Raw genomic sequence first — 18,962 nt, 5'->3', positions numbered from 1 at the left:
GCTTCCCTGGTGGCGCAGTGGTTGAGAGTCCGCTTGCCGATGCAGGGGACACGGGTTTGTGCCCCGGTCCGGGAGGATCCCACATGCCGTGGAGTGGCTGGGCCCATGAGCCATGGCCGCTGAGCCTGCGTGTCCAGAGCCTGTGCTCTGCAACGGGAGAGACCACAGCAGTGAGAGGCTCGTGTACCGCAAAAAAAAAAAAAAAAGAAAAAAGAATTAATTACATGGGACTGAGTGAACTGATGAGGATGATTATAATTTTTGTGACTTTCTGTTTGAATAAAAAAAAAATTCTACAAGGACTCAGAGGCCAAAAATATACAAATCAATTTTCACTGCAAAGTAAAGGAGCTGTTATAGTGGAGGATTACTGGACTGAATGTCAATATTATGACATAGTATGAGTATGTTTTGTGTTTAGTAATTGCAATCATTGTTGCTTTTTTTGTGGTCATCCATTTACAATGCTTGGTGTCAGTTTATCTCTTGCAAAAATAAAATACAGTGTGTGTGTGTGTGTGTGTGGAAAAAAATACTGATGGTAACCTGCTGTATAAAAAAATTAATTAATTAAATTAAATTTTAAAAAAATTAAAAAATTTAAAAAAAGAAAGAAAAGATGATTACTGCTTTGTTTTAAGGAAACATCTCAGGTACCAGAAAAGCTTTATAAAAGTCACTGCTGAATCAGGCTTAGAGGAAGAGGTGTAGCTACCCAGCTCATCTGGTGCCTCGGAAGGGGACCTTTTGGTAGGCGGTGGGGAGAAACACTCCCATTTTTCCTCCTACTGGTATTCTTAGAGATTTGCTTATTTTACTTATGTATGAAAAAAAAAAAAATCAACCATTCAACCATAGGGCTCAGGGGAACCACAGAGGGAACAAGCATTGTGCCCTCACCTTGGGAGTCTACCACCAGCCAGAGCACCACAACTGCAGGCAGCAAGGGCATGCTGGCACAGACCCAAGTGAGCAGGAATTGGGAGTTGGAGCAAAGACAGAGGGAGACTTTCTCCAGTTCCTTGATCTATTTTTGTTTTAAAATATTCAGTAGCAAGACTCACAGCAGACTGTCCCTTGCCAGCAGAGTGTCCCTTGCTAAGCTACAACTCTCTATGATATGGTCTTCCAGGAACTGATTCTAATCTGCTCCGTGCTGCTTAGACTCATAAGGAAAATAAAGCTAATGTAGATCCCATGGAAACTTCAGGGAACAAGCTCTGTGCATTTATATACAAACACTACAGGTGCACAGTGGCATAGCAGGAAGCTCTGAGACACCAAGCAAGATTTCAGAAAACCTTTTTTTAAACTGTAAAAATAAATAGGCCTCTAACTCCACACAAAAAAGGTGTTTGTGGAGTAGTATTTACACCTGTGGAGAGAGTAGAAGGTGGCAGCTGAGAGGATCAGAGTTTCTCTCTCTAACTTGTTTTCCATGATTTTTGCAGTGCCCTCATGCAGGCCAGAGACCCCAGAGTGTTTTATTCAAGGTGTGTGAATAACCCAAGGAAATGGGCAACTTTAAAGAGATTAGTTAAAATAGGTAAATGCCAGCTGTTGCCTGTCTTGAGCCCTACCATTTCAGAGGAAACTGATACGGCAAAAGCACGGGCCTTGGGCCTGAAGCCCTGAGCTCTGCTGGATAGCCTTGGACACGTCACCTAAGCTCTCTGAGCACTTCTCCCCTTCCATGAGATGAAGGTGGCACCACTTCAACAGATACTGTTGTAAGGAGCAAATGGGAAGGATGGAGGAGCATTTTAAAGGGTTTGGGATTAGGAGTCTTACCGAGGTTTACAGTGTTCCTCGTTTAGGTGGTACAGTGTTGGTAGAATGTGGACAGTGGTTTTCAGATGCTCCTTCAATGTCTAATCCCCAAAACTTGTATCTTGAGGGTAGATGTAGCTATACCAATATGCTTGCTTTTCCTCTTTACTTCTTTCCCACTCTTTTAATCCATCCCCTTCTACTCTGGAAAGCCTACCCATTTCTACTGCCCTGTGTTTCCTTCCTGGCTCTACCTGCTCCTATTAGTTAAGACTGTGGCATTTGGGCCAATTACATGATGTTCTGATCATGATGATGCAGTGGCTCATCCTGAGCTGGTTTGAGAAGGTGTTCCTTGTTGGACTGCACAGGAAGTAGACTCCTTGATGGGGATTAGTGGGCAGGAGGGTTATTAGTAAGTGTTCTTGGGGAAGAAAAGGGAAGAAAGCTAGATTGGAGTGGAATAAGATGTTTGGCTGCAACACAGATTCAAAAAAGGTCTCTGCCAACCCCGTAGAGAGGTCTGAACCTGCAGGGGCAAAAGGTCCAGGCTTTCATATCCCCCATAAAGATCAGTCATTGAATGCAGGCAGCCTGGGAAGGGGCATCAGTTTCAGCCAAGACAACAGGAAGCTGATAGCTGAGGTCTTTCTTCCATCAGCACTCTCAGTAGCTGGAGGGATTAATCTTTCATTTCTGATAGGGTATCTGTGTGGCACATCTCAGCACCCTTCTCCAGAAGCCATTAAGCGACCATGATTATTTCCACTATTTACTGGGTTGACCTGACCCTTTGTGCTTCTGTGTAAGAAGACTCACACTGTGGCAAAAGACACAAGCATTCAAAACAACAGGCTCAAGCCAAGGGCCCAGGAAAGACCAGGCAGAGATAAGTCGAGGAGATTCTAATTATCTGGAGCAAGTAGAAAGTTTGGGAACCAGGAGAAAAACAAAGTCAGGAGGATTAACTAGGCCTCAGGAATCAAGATTGGCAAGAATGCAAGTCTAGGTGTAAGTGTAGTAAGAAGACCCAGAACCAGCACTAGTAAGTTCATGTACAGGACAGAGGCAATTTCTATTCTCACTGTTGGTAATCACCCAAATGCCAGGCTCCTCAGCTCCTCTCCTTCAAACAGGAGAACAATCTACATTTGTGCTATTGCAATCATATAAGGGACATGGAGTAATATAATGAACAGTGGATATTCATTGAACAAATCCTTTTTATGAATTCTTAGAGCCAGGAAAATGGTTGATGGCCATTGGATAATATGCTTCCCTTCATCAAGCTATTAAAAGAGAATCAGCCTTTGTGATTTTCCTCCCCAGAGCTGGATTCCAGGAAGCGTAGAGTTAATTTCCATGTTGATCTTCAACAACCACCTTGTCACAGAAATGTGACAGAATTCTCCTCCTTTCTTTTCTCTGTCCCTTTTCACACTTATTTCTCATCCTTCCATTTCAAAGTCTATTTTTCATTTGTAGTGTAACATTTTCATTTTAACTATCTCAAATCCATTAGTAAGAGAGCTTGACATGTTCTTTTACTTTTTTATTGAAGTATAGGTGATGTACAATATTTTATAAGTTACAGGTAGATAATATAGGGATTCATAATTTTAAGGGTTATACTCCATTTATAGTTATTATAAAATATTGTCTATATTCCTTGTGCTGTAAGCTTGACATGTTTTATAACTAGTGGCCTATTTCCTGATCTAGTCACAACTCTGGACAGGGACTATGCCTGTACCTATTTGGGGAGGTGCAAAACTATGAGCTTAGAATTTCTAGTCAAGGATGAGATCTAAGGGTACGTTTACTCTTCTTCCTTCCCAGAAAGCCACAGATATAAAAAGAATAAAAACTAAAGAAGAAAATTCCATCTAAAATGAAAATAGGAAATGGCTACAACCCTCAACCACAGGCAGTGAAGGACATTGTCAAAATATAGCAAAATTTCGACCTAAACTAGAGGTAGCAAAAACCAGTGCATACCTCCTTGGGTCTTGATGAGAATAGAGATCACTCTGTAAATCAAAACCATAATGAGATACAACTTCACTCCTGTCAGAATGTCTATCATCAAAAAGTCCACAAATAACAAAGGTTGGTAAGGATATGAAGAAAAAGGAACACTTGTACACTGCTAGTGGGAATGTAAATTGGTGCAGACGCTATGGAAAACAGTATGGAGGTTCCTCAAAAAACTAAAAATAGAACTACCACATGATCCAGCAATTCCACTCCTGGGCAAATATCCAAAGAAAACAAAAACACTAATTCAAAAAGATGCATGCACCCCAATGTTCATAGCAGCAATTGCTCGTATTTACAATTGCCAAGATATCAACCTAAGGATGATCCAGCAATTCCACTCCTGGGCAAATATCCAAAGAAAACAAAAACACTAATTCAAAAAGATGCATGCACCCCAATGTTCATAGCAGCAATTGCTCGTATTTACAATTGCCAAGATATGGAAGCAACCTAAGTGTCCATCAATAGATGAATGGATAAAGAAGGTGTGACATATATATGCAATGGAATATTACTCAGCCACAGAAGAGAATGAAATTCTGCCATTTGCAACAACATAGATGGACTTGGAGGGTATTATGCTTAATGAAATAAATCAGACAGAGAAAGACAAATACTGTATGTTATCACTTATATGTGGAATCTACAAGATAAGACAAACTAGTGAATATAACAAAACAGAAACAGAGTCACAGATATAGAAAACAAACTAGTGGTTACCAGTGGGGAGAAGGAAGCAGGGAGAGACAAGATAGGAGTAGGGGATTAAGAGATACAAACTACTATGTATTAAAGAGATAAGCAACAAAGATATATTGTACAGCCCAGGGAATATAGCCATTGTTTTGTAATAACATTAAATGGAGTATAATCTATAAAAACATTGAATCACTGTGTTGTACACCTACAACTATACTTCAATTTAGAAAAAAGGAAAAGAAAGAATAGCGATTTCTCTGAAATTAAGTAGGAGTGACTTGAAGGACCTAGCTTTACCTGGAAGGATGAGTATGAGAACATGCATAGGCCATGTAGAGACCACCCTGGGGTCTTGTTACACACTGAGGAACAGAAGAACAAGGGCTGAAGAAGAACTGTTTCAGTCTTCACGTTCTCTAGTTAGGACTCCTGTGCTGAAAACGATTAGAGATCAGGCAAGGTTGAAGACAGATCAGAAATAGCAAGCAGATATGCACCTGCTTACTACACCAAACTAAGTGAGATAAATAAGTACAAGATCACCGAACAAAAGACCCATGAGCCATGGAGGATTCTGTGAATTCACATGCATCTTCTGGCTGATGATCTGCTTACCAGGAGATGAGGAGCAGGGGAATATTACTCCAAAATCTGAGGGATGATGGTTGCATAGATGTTGTGAAGTATCAAAAGGAGGAAAGGAATAAAAGAGGCAAAAGAAAGACAAAGAATGCACATATTAGGAAAAAGTAAGGTGGTAAAGTCAGAAAGAGGACATAATAAGCCACTATAAAAATGAAAAAGATTAAAAGCAGCAAAAACATAGACATATCTGAAATGCAATGGCATGGACTTTTTAATACAAGTAGGCAATAAAATAGAAAAAAAGAGGCTAAGAGATCAGAGATGTGGAAGATGGAAGTGGATACCTGATACACACATAGTTGATATGTTTCAACATGGGAATGAAACAAATGAACACAAGAAAATTTTCAAAAGTATAATAAAAGTTGGCAGAGAAAAAAAGAAAGCCCTCAATCTGCAGTAGCAAAGATCACACTGTGTCCCAAGAAAAACTGCAGAAAAAACACTATCCACACCAAAAAAAATTAAGTCATTTACAAGAGGATATGGGGAATCAGGTTAGCACATATATACTTAACAGGGATAATATCACTCCCAAGGGGACAAGAATTGGTTCTTGAGAGGGGAGGGGTGAAAAAAATCTTAGATATTATAGGTTTGTGGCCCTCCAGAAGGCTATAGTATAAAAATAAATATAAAATATATCTGTGGTATTAAAGGCTCTTTGGCAGAGGGAGCAATAATGAAAACAGAATGTGTTATATATGTAATACATATGTTATATATGTATATGTATATGTAAATAAATTAATAATAAAAATAAAAATGCTGGGTTAGCATAACCCATCCACAAAACATTCATTGCCAGAGCAATGTTTAGAGAGTCCTGGGGAGAAATAAACATGCCCCCAATAATTTCAAGCCAAAGTTATCAATCATGAATACAATCATTACACATGCATTTGCAACATGCAATAAGTCAGGATACAACAACTCTAGGCCTTTATGGGAACAAATGATAGACAAGGAAACCCAGCCAGCTAAAAGATGGACCATAATAAGTAACCAGAAATGGGGAAGCTGTGGTATTTAAGAATTGGTACTGAACCCTGAAGCCATACGAAGTTTGTAAAATTCAATATGTGCTGTGAAAATAAACTAAACTTTAACACTGTGAAAATAAATTAAAAATCAAGACATAGATATAGGGGTAGTATAGGGATGGACCAGGGCAGGAATTTCTCAATGTTTCATAGCAAGGAATCAACAGATCTAGCTTTAACAAAGCATTTATAGTCATACAGGTAGCCACCAGAGGAATTAAAAACCAGATCATAAATCTCTCAAGTTATCAATAGTAGGAGAACAACAGAACTAAAATTTTAAAAAATATATAAAAGATAGAAAACAGAGAGGACCTTCAAGACAGCAGAGAAGATGTGGAGTTCAGCTTTCTCCCCACAAATAAACCAAAAATGCATCTACATGTGGAACAACTCCTACAGAACACCTACTGAACATTGACAGAAGACCTCAGACTTCCCAAAAGCCGTGTGACTGACAGGGTCTTGGTGCCCTGGCTGGTTGTCAAGCCTGAGCCTCTGAGGTGGGAGAGCCAAGTTCAGGACATTGGACCACCAGAGACCTCCCAGCCCCACATAATATCAATCAGCGAGAGCTCTCCCAGAGACCTCTGTCTCAACACTAAGATTCAGCTCCACTCAATGACCAACAAGCTCCAGCGCTGGACACCCCATGCTAAACAACTAGCAAGACAGGAACACAACCCCACCCATTAGCAGAGAGACTGCCTAAAATAGTAATAAGTTCAAAGACACCCCAAAACACACCACCGGAAGTGGTCCTGCCCACCAGAAAGACAAGATCCAGCCTCATCCAGCAGAACACAGGCACAAGTCTCCTGCACCAGGAAGCCTACACTACCCACTGAACCAACCTTACCCACTGGGGGCAGACACCAAAAACAACAGGAACTATGAGGCAGCAGCCTGAGAAAAGGAGATCCCAAACACAGTAAGTTAAGCAAAATGAGAAGACAGAGAAATATGCAGCAGATGAAGGAGCAAGGTAAAAACCCACCAGACCTAACAAATGAAGAGGAAATAGGCAGTCTACCTGAAAAAGAAATCAGAGTAATGATAGTAAAGATGACCCAAAATCTTAGAAATAGAATGGAGAAAATACAAGAAACGTGTAATAAGGACCTAGAAGAACTAAAGAGCAAACAAACAATGATGAAGAACACAATAAATGAAATTAAAAATTCTCTAGAAGGGCTCAATAACAAAATAACTGAGGCAGAAGAATGGATAAGTGACCTGGAAGATAAAATAATGGAAATAACTACCACAGAGCAGAATAAACAAAAAGAAAGAAAAGAATTGAGGACAGTCTCAGAGACCTCTGGGACAACATTAAATGCACTAACATTCGAATTATAGGGGTCCCAGGAGAAGAAGAGAAAAAGAAAGGGACTGGGCTTCCCTGGTGGCGCAGTGGTTGAGAGTCCGCCTGCCGATGCAGGGGACATGGGTTCGTGCACCGGTCTGGAAAGATCCCACGTGCCGCGGAATGGCTGGGCCCATGAGCCATGGCCGCTGGGCCTGTGCTTCCGGAGCCTGTGCTCCGCAACGGGAGAGGCTACAACAGTGAGAGGCCCACGTACCACGAAAAAAGAAAAAAAGAAGAATCAATGTTGTGAAAATAATTATACTACCCAAAGCAATCTACAGATTCAGTGCAATCCCTATCAAACTACCAATGGCATTTTTCACAGAACGAGAACAAAAAATTTCACAATTTATATGGAAACACAAAAGACCCCAAATAGTCAAAGCAATCTTGAGAAAGAAATATGGAGCTGGAGGAAGCAGGCTCCCTGACTTCAGACTATACTACAAAGCTACAGTAATCAAAACAGTATGGTACTGGCACAAAAACAGAAATATAAATCAATGGAAAAGGATAAAGCCCAGAGATAAACCCATGCACATATGGTCACTTTACCTTTGATGAAGGAGGCAAGAATATACAATGGAGAAAAGACAGCCTCTTCAATAAGTGGCACTGGGAAAACTGGACAGCTACATGTAAATAATGAAATTAGAACACTCCCTAACACCATACATAAAAATAAACTCAAAATGGATTAAAGACCTAAATGTAAGGCCAGACACTATAAAACTCTTAGAGGAAAACACAGGCAGAACACTCTATGACATAAATCACAGCAAGATCCTTTTTGACCCACCTCCTAGAGAAATGAAAATAAAAACAAAAATAAACAAATGGGACCTAATGAAACTTAAAAGCTTTTACACAGCAAAGGAAACCATAAACAAGATGAAAAGACAACCCTCAGAATGCAAGAAAATATTTGCAAACACAGCAACTGACAAAGGTTTAATCTCCAAAATATACAAGCAGCTCATGCAGCTGAATATTAAAAAAATAAACAACCCAATCCAAAAATGGGCAGAAGACCTAAATAGACATTTCTCCAAAGAAGATATACTGATTGCCAACAAACACATGAAAGGATGCTCAATATCACTAATCATTAGAGAAATGCAAATCAAAACTACAATGAGGCATCACCTCACACCCGTCAGAATGGCCATTATCAAAAAGTCTACAAACAGTAAATTCTGGCGAGGGTGTGGAGAAAAGGGAACCCTCTTGCACTGTTGGTGGGAATGTAAATTGATACAGCCACCATGGAGAACAGTATGGAGGTTCCTTAAAAAACTAAAAATAGAACTATCTTACGACCCAGCAATCCCACTACTGGGCATATACCCAGAGAAAACCATAATTCAAAAAGAGTCATGTACCACAAAATTCATTGCAGCTCTATTTACAATAGCCAGGACATGGAAGCAACCTAAGTGTCCATTGACAGATGAATGGATAAAGAAGATGTGGCACATATATACAATGGAATATTACTCAGCCATAAAAAGAAATGAAATTGAGTTATTTGTAGTGAGGTGGATGGACCTAGAGTCTGTCATACAGAGTGAAGTAAGTCAGAAAGAGAAAAACAAATACTGTATGCTAACACATATATATGGAGTCTTAAAAAAAAATGGTTCTGAAGAACGTAGGGACAGATCAGGAATAAAGATGCAGACATAGAGAATGGACTTAAGGACACGGGGACGGGGAAGGGTAAGCTGGGACAAAGTGAGAGAGTGGCATGGACATATATACACTACCAAATGTCAAATAGATAGCTAGTGGGAAGCAGCCGCATAGCACAGGGAGATCAGCTCCGTGCTTTGTGACCACCTAGAGGGGTGGGATAGGGAGGGTGGGAGGGAGACCCAAGAGGGAGGGGATATGGGGATATATGTATACGTATAGCTGATTCACTTTGTGATACAGCAGAAACTAACACAACAATGTAAAGCAATAAAGATGTTTAAAAAAAAAAGATGGAAAACAATGTAAGCATTAGACAGAGAAAAACATAAGACAACAGCATTGAAACATGTTATATATGTATGCGAAATACAATAAATCCTCCAAAGATTCTCCATTTGGATTTAATAAATAAAAACTAATGATATGTCTTAGTCATTCCGAAATATTAAAAATAAAATGACATTACAAGTAATTCTGATTTTTTCCTTTTTTTGTATTTATTTGTCATGTCTTTACCAGACTTCCAGGCAATAAGCATTAAACAAGACAAATGAGTATTTTGTCGTTATAATAACATTCAATCTACAATGAAGAAATAACTAGGGTTCTATTTTACATTCCTATTACTGTAACATCAGAGTACGTAAAGCTTTAAAAGCAGGAAATTTAAGGAGATTCCTCCAAACACAGGAGGATTTTAATTTATTTCTCTCAGCCCCACTCAATTCAACTACTCAAAACGAGTGAGGATATAAAGAATCTGGAATCTAATTCATTAGATTAACATTTTTATATCTTCAGCCCTGAACACAGAATAGACCCGTTCTCAAATACTTGTTAAAATGTTTACAAAATGTAACCATTTATTAGGCACCAGAAAAACATCAAAAAACAAATAGTGGGCTTCCCTGGTGGCGCAGTGGTTGAGAGTCCGCCTGCCGATGCAGGGGACGCGGGTTCGTGCCCCGCTCCGGGAAGATCCCACATGCCATGGAGTGGCTGGGCCCGTGAGCCAAGGCTGCTGGGCCTGCACGTCCGGAGTCTGTACTCCGCAACGGGAGAGGCCACAACAGTGAGAGGCCCGCATACCGCAAAAAAAGCAAAAAACAAAACAAAACAAAAAACAAAAAGTAATTGTAGTTAATGACCATGATCTCTGGTTACAATGCAATTAAAGTAGAAATTATTAACTAATAAAACCAATTACCTGAAATGTTATAACTCCTTGACAATTATGATGATAATTTATTTATTGACTCCACAAAGTTGCAGAATATCTAGCAAATAATAGTATTGAAAATACTACATTAATAAAACCCATTGTAAACAGTTAAGGCTATGCACAGGTGAAAACATACAAGTCTATACACCTGCACTGCTAGACAAGAATTCAATAATTTTAAAAGGATAAAATGTAAGGAAAGCAAAAGAAACAAACTATTTCATATAAAAAGCAGAAATTGACAGATTCTAAAACAGAAGAAAGTAGAATTAATCAGTAAAACCAAAAGGTGGTTCTTAGGGGGAAAAGTAATTAAAGATAAACCAGCTGTTAGTCTAAACAAAAAACAAAAAGGAGAACGCACAGACACAAACAATCAACAATGATACTGCGGGGGAAGATATCAACAATGAAAGAAAGACTCATATGCCTAAGATATTAAAAAGGATTATGAGTACTTTTGTGAAAACTCTGTAAAAATAACATTGAATTTCAAGATGAAATGGATAGTTTCTAAGAAGTTATAAATTATCAAAATTGAGAGCATTCTTCTTTTTTTTTGGCCACACCACACGGCACGTGGGATCTTAGTTCCCCACCAGGGATACAACCCATGCTGCCTGCAGTGGAAGCATGGAGTCCTAACCACTGGACCACCAGGTAATTCCAAGAGCATTCTTGATTTCTTTCATGACCATAGATTTGTTAATCTTCTTCTGAGATCACAACTCACCACATCCTCACCCCCAAGAAAACTAGGCTGAAAAGGATTGACAAATGCATTGGATTTGAATCTTCAAGGAACAAAAAATGTGATATTATTTTTATTCTTTCAAAGCATAGAAAAGAAATAAGAAATCTTTCTAATTAATGTCCATGCAAAAATCTCTAATGTAATATTAGCAAATAGAATCCAATGGAACATTAAAAAATATATATATATATCATGACCAAGTACAGTTTATTGAGAAAGGAAAGGATGATTCAAGAATAATTAAAAGCCATGGCCTTCCAGCTGCTATTGACCAGTTTTTCCCTGGACCCATCTCCTCACTGATCCCCTACCCTCTAAGTTCATTCCTTCTCACTTTCTCCCTATCATCCCTCCATAGTCAATCACCTATATTGTGGACAGAGTGAGTCTCTTAATACTCCTAATGAATCTATATTTTGTTGTTTCCCTATTTACACTCCATCAGAGATTCTCCACAGCCTTCAAAATAAAGTTCAACCCCCGATCATGGCATGTGAGCGAGGCTCTGCCCACCTCTCTAGCTTTGTTTCCAGCCTACACACACGTGGCTGGTTCTCTAGCCACCACAAAGTATTTGGAGATCCTCAACTCTTATTACTGTTTCTGGCCTCAGTGCTTCCCCATATACTGTGTCCTCTACCTGAAACACTCTTCTTCCTCCTCTTAGCCTCCTTCTCGGCTTATTCTGGCAACATCTCCTCCATGAAGGCTTCCTCCACTAGGCTGACTTGGTTTACTTGTCCAACTTCCCCACAGCACCCTGTTCAGACCTCAGAGGAAGTCAACACAGTGCACTGGAATTGCTGATTTGTGTGGCAATCTCCCATGCTGCACCTTAACCTCCCTGAAGACGAAGAGTTTCCTTTTATCTCTTGCACTGAGCACATGCCTGGCATGTGGCAGACACTAAATAAATGCTGAAGAGATGAGTACTTCCCAGTCAGGTAGAAAATCATCTCCAGATCAAGAAAGTCACTACAAGTGGTTAATGAAATCACTGAGAAACAGGATTACTTTGGGGGCTTTGCTTAGAACTACTCCACTCTGGCTTTTGAACATAAAGTTTTTTAAAGATTGTCACCACTTGAGGAATAGATGGTTATCTCAGAGGATGGTGCTTTCACGAGGTGTCTTCCTATACTTGGGAGGATCAGAAACTCAGAATTTCATAGTCTGAAGGTGACAGAATGCTGAAGAGTAAATGACTCATCTAAAAATTCAGCTTGGAATAAGCACAGATAGATTTTGCCATTACTGCCCAGGGAGCACACCTGTACACAAAGCTCCCTGATTTGCCATTCTAGAAGAGGAGCTTCCCACTCCCACACATCACATTGTTTTACACTGCAGTAAGTACTTCCCTCACTCATTGGAAGCTGCCACAGTGTTTCTCAGCAAGGTTGCATCTGGGTTTCTGAGTCCCAGATTCTTGGACATATTCCTGCTTCAACCGCAATTCCAGCTGTATACCTTTTATATAGTTTCTTTTCCCCTGCAATTTTATTTAAAGAGTACTTTCAAACTTTTTGGCAGGAAAACACTCTGATTTAGGCAACTCTTATTTTACAGATGAAAAACATGAGGCCAGATAGATTAGCTGAGTTTGCCCACACCATTAGTTATTAGAATCCAGAACCGTAATACAGATACGAAAATCCTAGACACAGTGTTCTTTGTTTGGGGAGAATAATACTTGTAATTATTTCTATTTTGCTGTAATGGTCTAATATAGCACAAAAGTCAACGTGCTCATTGTCTGAGTCTCTTTATTTTTGTTTTTTTAACATCTTTATTGGAGTATAATTGCTTTACAATGGTGTGTTAGTTTCTGCTTTATAACAAAGTGAATCAGTTATGCATATACATATGTTCCCATATCTCTTCCCTCTTGCATCTCCCTCCCTTCCACCCTCCCTATCCCACCCCTCTAGGTGGTCACAAAGCACCAAGCTGATCTCCCTGTGCTATGCGGCTGCTTCCCACTAGCTATCTATTTGACATTTGGTAGTTTATATATGTCCATGCCACTCTCTCACTTTGTCACAGCTTACCCTTCCCCCTCCCCATATCCTCAAGTCCATTCTCTAGTAGGTCTGTGTCTTTATTCCCGTCTTACCCCTAGGTTCTTCATGACATTGTTTTTTCTTAGATTCCATATACATGTGTTAGCATACGGTATTTGTCTTTCTCTTTCTGACTTACTTCACTCTGTATGACAGACTCTAGGTCCATCCACCTCACCACAAATAACTCAATTTCGTTTCTTTTTATGGCTGAGTAATATTCCATTGTATATATGTGCCACATCTTCTTTATCCATTCATTGTTGATGGACACTTAGGTTGCTTCCATGTCCTGGCTATTGTAAATAGAGCTGCAATGAACATTTTGGTACATGACTCTTTTTGAATTATGGTTTTCTCAGGGTATATGCCCAGCAGTGGGATTTCTGGGTCATACAGCATCAGCTGCTATTTTATTCAATTATCTGGCATGGGAAGGTTTCATATTTTCTAAAGTATTACTCAAAGACAAGATTTTAATCCCTAAAACTAACCAGATAACAGGCACGCTCGTATGAAGTTACCAGACCCATAGTTCACGTAATCTGGAAACTACCTAGCAGAGTTCTACACTAATGAACTCCATTGTCAGTAAGTCACAAAACATTAAAATGCAACAGAAAATGAGGAAAGTTAACTTCAGGGTCCACCAGTGTGTTCATTCAAGAACCATCTGTGCATCTGCTGCATGATTAGACTCTGTGTTGGGCAACATTTAAACTACTGGGCAGCCCTACCATAAAGACCATATGCTTACAAGTGAATAAGAGTTGTCAATACAAGAGCCATTAACTGCTTGGCAGAAGAATCTACTCTGAGAAAAAACTTCTGTAAAAAGTTTTTGTTTTTCCGTAGACTGTCATAAGATTGTAGGTTTTGATCAGCTGCTTTCTTGGTGGTTTCTGAGATGTTTGTAGAGGGTGGGGCAGAGGCAAGCTGAAAATGTTAGAAAGGAAGTTCTTTCTATAGACCTTATAAAAAAGAACTACACTGGGGCTAAAGCACAGTGATCACAGGTAATCACAAACCAAGTTGCCTTCCCATGTGGCTTGCTAGAGACCTTCAGTTATGCTCTCAGACCCCATCGATCCACCCTACAGTTTCACAAAGCTATGGATGAAGTGGAAGACGGCACTGGAGGAAGTATATTATAGTGAGTCTCCTATACACTATTTCAGTTTTTACCACACACATGCTACTAGATATGCCTCTTGTGTGCTAAAAAACACAGTATAAATTTTTCCACTTCACTCAGTTCAAAAGCTCATTACAATGTCATTTCCTGCCAAGTTTTACCTTACCAAAGAGGCAGTTTTGTCCCCCTCCTTTTATATGGAAATTATTACACTCTTTTTAATCATTTTCTTTGTGTTTGTTTTCCCCCATCAGTCAGGGAGCAATTTTGTATGTTCGTTGCCTAACACAGCGCCTGGCACATAATAGGCACTGACTAACTACTGAAAGAAGGAGAGGAGAGGACAAAAGAAGAAATAGCAACTGAGTCATCAGGATGAGAGCAATGTAGAAAACAGGAAAAGGTACAGACCAGATGAGTTGTGAGTTTATTGCCATCAGACAGGGGCTACGGAACCTCAGCCTTGATGAGAGAAAATTGAAGACTGACATCAAGATGCACAGTACGCTTTCAAGTTTTGTTCCGTAAGTGTATACATATAGTAAACTTTACACCATTTTCATTTCAGAATGTAAACTCAAAAGGATTTGTTGAAATAATAAATGCTGGAGAGGGTGTGGAGAAAAGGGAACCCTCTTACACTGTTGGTGGGAGTGTAAACTGGTGAAGCCACTAGGGAGAACAGTATGGAGGTTCCTTAAAAAACTAAAAATAGAACTACCATACGACCTAGCAATCCCACTACTGGGCATATATCCAGAGAAAACCATAATTCAAAAAGAGTCATGTACCACAATGTTCATTGCAGCACTATTTACAATAGCCAGGACGTGGAAGCAACCTAAGTGTCCACTGACAGATGAATGGGTAAAGAAGATGTGGCACATATATACAATGGAATATTACTCAGCCATAAAAAGAAACGAAATTGAGTTATTTGTGGTGAGGTGGATGGACCTAGAGTCTGTCATACAGAGTGAAGTAAGTCAGAAAGAGAAAGACAAATACCGTATGCTAACACATATATACGGAATGTAAAAAAAAAAAAAATGGTTCTGAAGAACCTAGGGGCAGGACAGGAATAAAGATGCAGACGTAGAGAATGGATGTGAGGACACGGGGAGGGGGAAGGGTAAACTGGGACGAAGTAAGAGAGTGGCATGGACATGTAAACACTACCAAATGTCAAATAGATAGCTAGTGGGAAGCAGCCACATAGCACAGGGAGATCAGTTCGGTGCTTTGTGACCACCTAGAGGGGTGGGATAGGGAGGGTGGGAGGGAGACGCAAGAGGGAGAGGATATGAGGATATATGTATAGCTGATTCATTTTGTGATACAGCAGAGACTAACACACGATTGTAAAGCAATTATACTCCAATAAAGATGTTAAAATTAATTAATTAATTAATTATTTTAAAAAGCTAGAAACAGAGTTACCATGTGATCCAGCAATCCCACTCCTGGGCACATATATGGAAAAGACAAAAACTCTAATCTGAAAAGATACAGGCACCCCAATGTTCATAGCAGCACTACTTATAATAGCTAGGACATGGAAGCAACTTAAGTGCCCATCAACAGATGAATGGACAAAGAAGATGTGGTATATATATATATAATGGAATATTACTCAGCCATAAAAAGAATGAAATAACTCCATTTGCTGAAACATGGATGGAACTAGAGATTATCGTGCTAAGTGAAGTAAGTCAAACAAAGACAAATATCATATGATATCGCTTATATGTGGAATCTAAAAAAAAAGCGATACAAATGAACTTATGCACAAAACAGAAATAAGCCCACAGACATAGAAAACAAACTTATCATTATGAAAGGGGAAGGGGGAGGGGAGGGATAAATTAGGAATTTGGGATTAATATATACACATTACTATATATAAAATAGATAACCAACAAGGACCTATTGTATAGCACAGGGAACTATACTCAATATTTTGTAATAACCTATAAGGAAAAAGAATGTGAAAAAGAATATATATATATATATATGTATATATATATATATATATATATATATACATATATATATATACATATATATATATATATATATATATATGGCTAAATCACTTTGCTGTACATCCAAAACTAACACAACATTGTAAATCAACTATATTTTAATATTACTCAGCCATAAAAAAGAATGAAATAATGCCATTTGCAGCAACACAGATGGACCTAGAGATTATCATGCTAAGTAAAGTCAGAAAGAAAAATATCATATGATATCACTTATTTGTGGGATCTAAAAAAATAATACAAATAAACTTATTTACAAAACAGAAACAGACTCACAGACATGGAAAACAAACTTACAGTTACCAAAAAGGAAAGAGGCGGGGGAGGGATAAATTAGGAGTTTGAGATTAACAGATACAAACTACTACATATAAAATAAACAAAAAGGGCCTACTATATAGCACAGGGAACTATATTCAGTATCTTGTAATAACCCTTAACGGAAAAGAATCTGAAAAAGAATATATATATATAACTGAATCACTTTGCTGCACACTTGAAACGAACACATTGTAAATCAACTATACTTCAGTTTTTTAAGAAAAGGATTTCTTGAAAGACGAAAAGTCTCTATAAAGCCCAAGTTAATAAACCTCTTTGGATATTGGTATACACATGGATAGGTATTGCAGAATTATTAGATTCAAGATTCTAGGGCTCAAAGTGAGCAAAACTCCTGGCCCTCTGCCTGCATCTCCACCATTCCCTGTTAGATAACTTTTCTCTGAACATGTTACCCACCATTCATCAATATTTCCCCCATCAAACTTCCAAAATGATACAGCAGCTGAGGTGAGAGAGATATTGGCATAAGTTATTGTACCTATGTGCAGGCAATTTCTGTTCCTGGTTGGCGGAGCTTTTTCTTCAGTTTTTTTTGGTGGCACACATAGCAGACCCCACTGAATCCAGCTTTTGAGGCTTATGTAAATCAGTGTTGCACATTAGAATACAGATGCCTGCACACCACCAGCAAACTAATTAAATTAGACTTCCTGGGGCTAGAACCCAGGCATAGATATTTTTTTAAAAAAGCTTCCTAGGGGATTCTAATATACAGCCAGGGTTGAGAATCACTAGTGTATTAAACATACTGATCGCCTGCATTTCTCAGTTAATATCCTCGAGTTGTCTCGTTATGGCCCAACACTTTGAATTCAGTTTCTTTGCAATTTTCCCAGGTGACTTAAAGGATAATCCATTTAAATAAAACATCATCTGTGGTATGATAACTACACTTTGAGGTGAGAACACTGTGTCAGCTTCCTTTTAGAGAATGCTGCTCAATCAATGGATGAATGTCTGGACCGAAATATCATACAGGCATGTGGGATTTTGTCTTGCTTCCTATTTCTGGGTGTAGTGTATAACATGCATTGGCAACATTTCATTTTTATATTGCAATGGGATCGCCATAGACTTATACTGAAATTGGTTTTCTGCTGTAATCTCGCATTCTAACAGCCGCTATAGACCCACAAATATTCTTCACAAATTGTTGTGAAGAATATTTGGCATCATAATTTATTTTTTAAATTATACAAATGCCTCCTCAATCCAACCACAGGAGATACTGAAGTATCATTACAACTGCGGTGGGAAGTAAATACTTGACGTGTTCCATAATTATTTTACAAAAACTAGAAAATTGTTTTTCGGCCCAACTGCAGTCTTCAGTCATCCTCAGGTTTTTAATAGGATTTTGACACCCATTTCAAAACGGTGGGGCAAGTGATTTCATCACTTGTTTTCTTTGAGTAAATATTAGATCGAAATGAATATTATTAGCATTGGACCTATTCAAAGCCCCAGAGCATTAGGTTGGTGGCCCTCCTTAGGCAGACTTGTCACATCAGTCTGCCCTCCATATCAGCCAGGCTACTCTTTTTCTCAAATGCCCGCCCCCCAACCACCTTCAAAGTAACTAGAGGACTAAACCCACCTCCTTTGCGGTGAAATTAACATTACCAGTTGCATTATCAGCCATAATATGCATAAGGGAGGTGGCCACCTGCTCCTTCCGGGCATCATTTCTGTGCAATCTCTCTGGGCAGTTGGACTCACCCTCCTTGATCACTCCTCTCTGAGGCTCTGCAGAGGCTCAAAGTGCGTACCACTTACTAGTTCAAGGTTATTTAAACAACTTCACCACTATAAATCTCCATTTCTTAATCAGTAAAATGCAAATGTTACCTCTTAGCATCCTTGGGAGGATTTCACGAGATATTGCATGGATTGTGTTCATTCAGCACAGTGCATAGCATAGGGTGAGGTCTCAGATTTTAGCTGCTGTTAACACACGATTACCGCTTCTGATTGCTGTCACCACAATGATGGCCATCCTGTGGGCACATCTTCCGTAGTTCTATAGTTTTCTTACATCTAATTTCTCTTTTCTATTCCCATTGCTGCCACCCTTCAGGCCCTTACCATAACATACCTATACTAAGTATCACAACAGTGTCCAGCCGTGTCCCCCTTT

The sequence above is a fragment of the Lipotes vexillifer genome, unplaced genomic scaffold (genome assembly GCF_000442215.2).
Source record: "Lipotes vexillifer unplaced genomic scaffold, Lipotes_vexillifer_v1.1 scaffold1010, whole genome shotgun sequence".
Classification (NCBI taxonomy): Eukaryota; Metazoa; Chordata; class Mammalia; order Artiodactyla; family Lipotidae; genus Lipotes; species Lipotes vexillifer.
Note: the sequence above shows the minus strand (reverse complement) of the source record.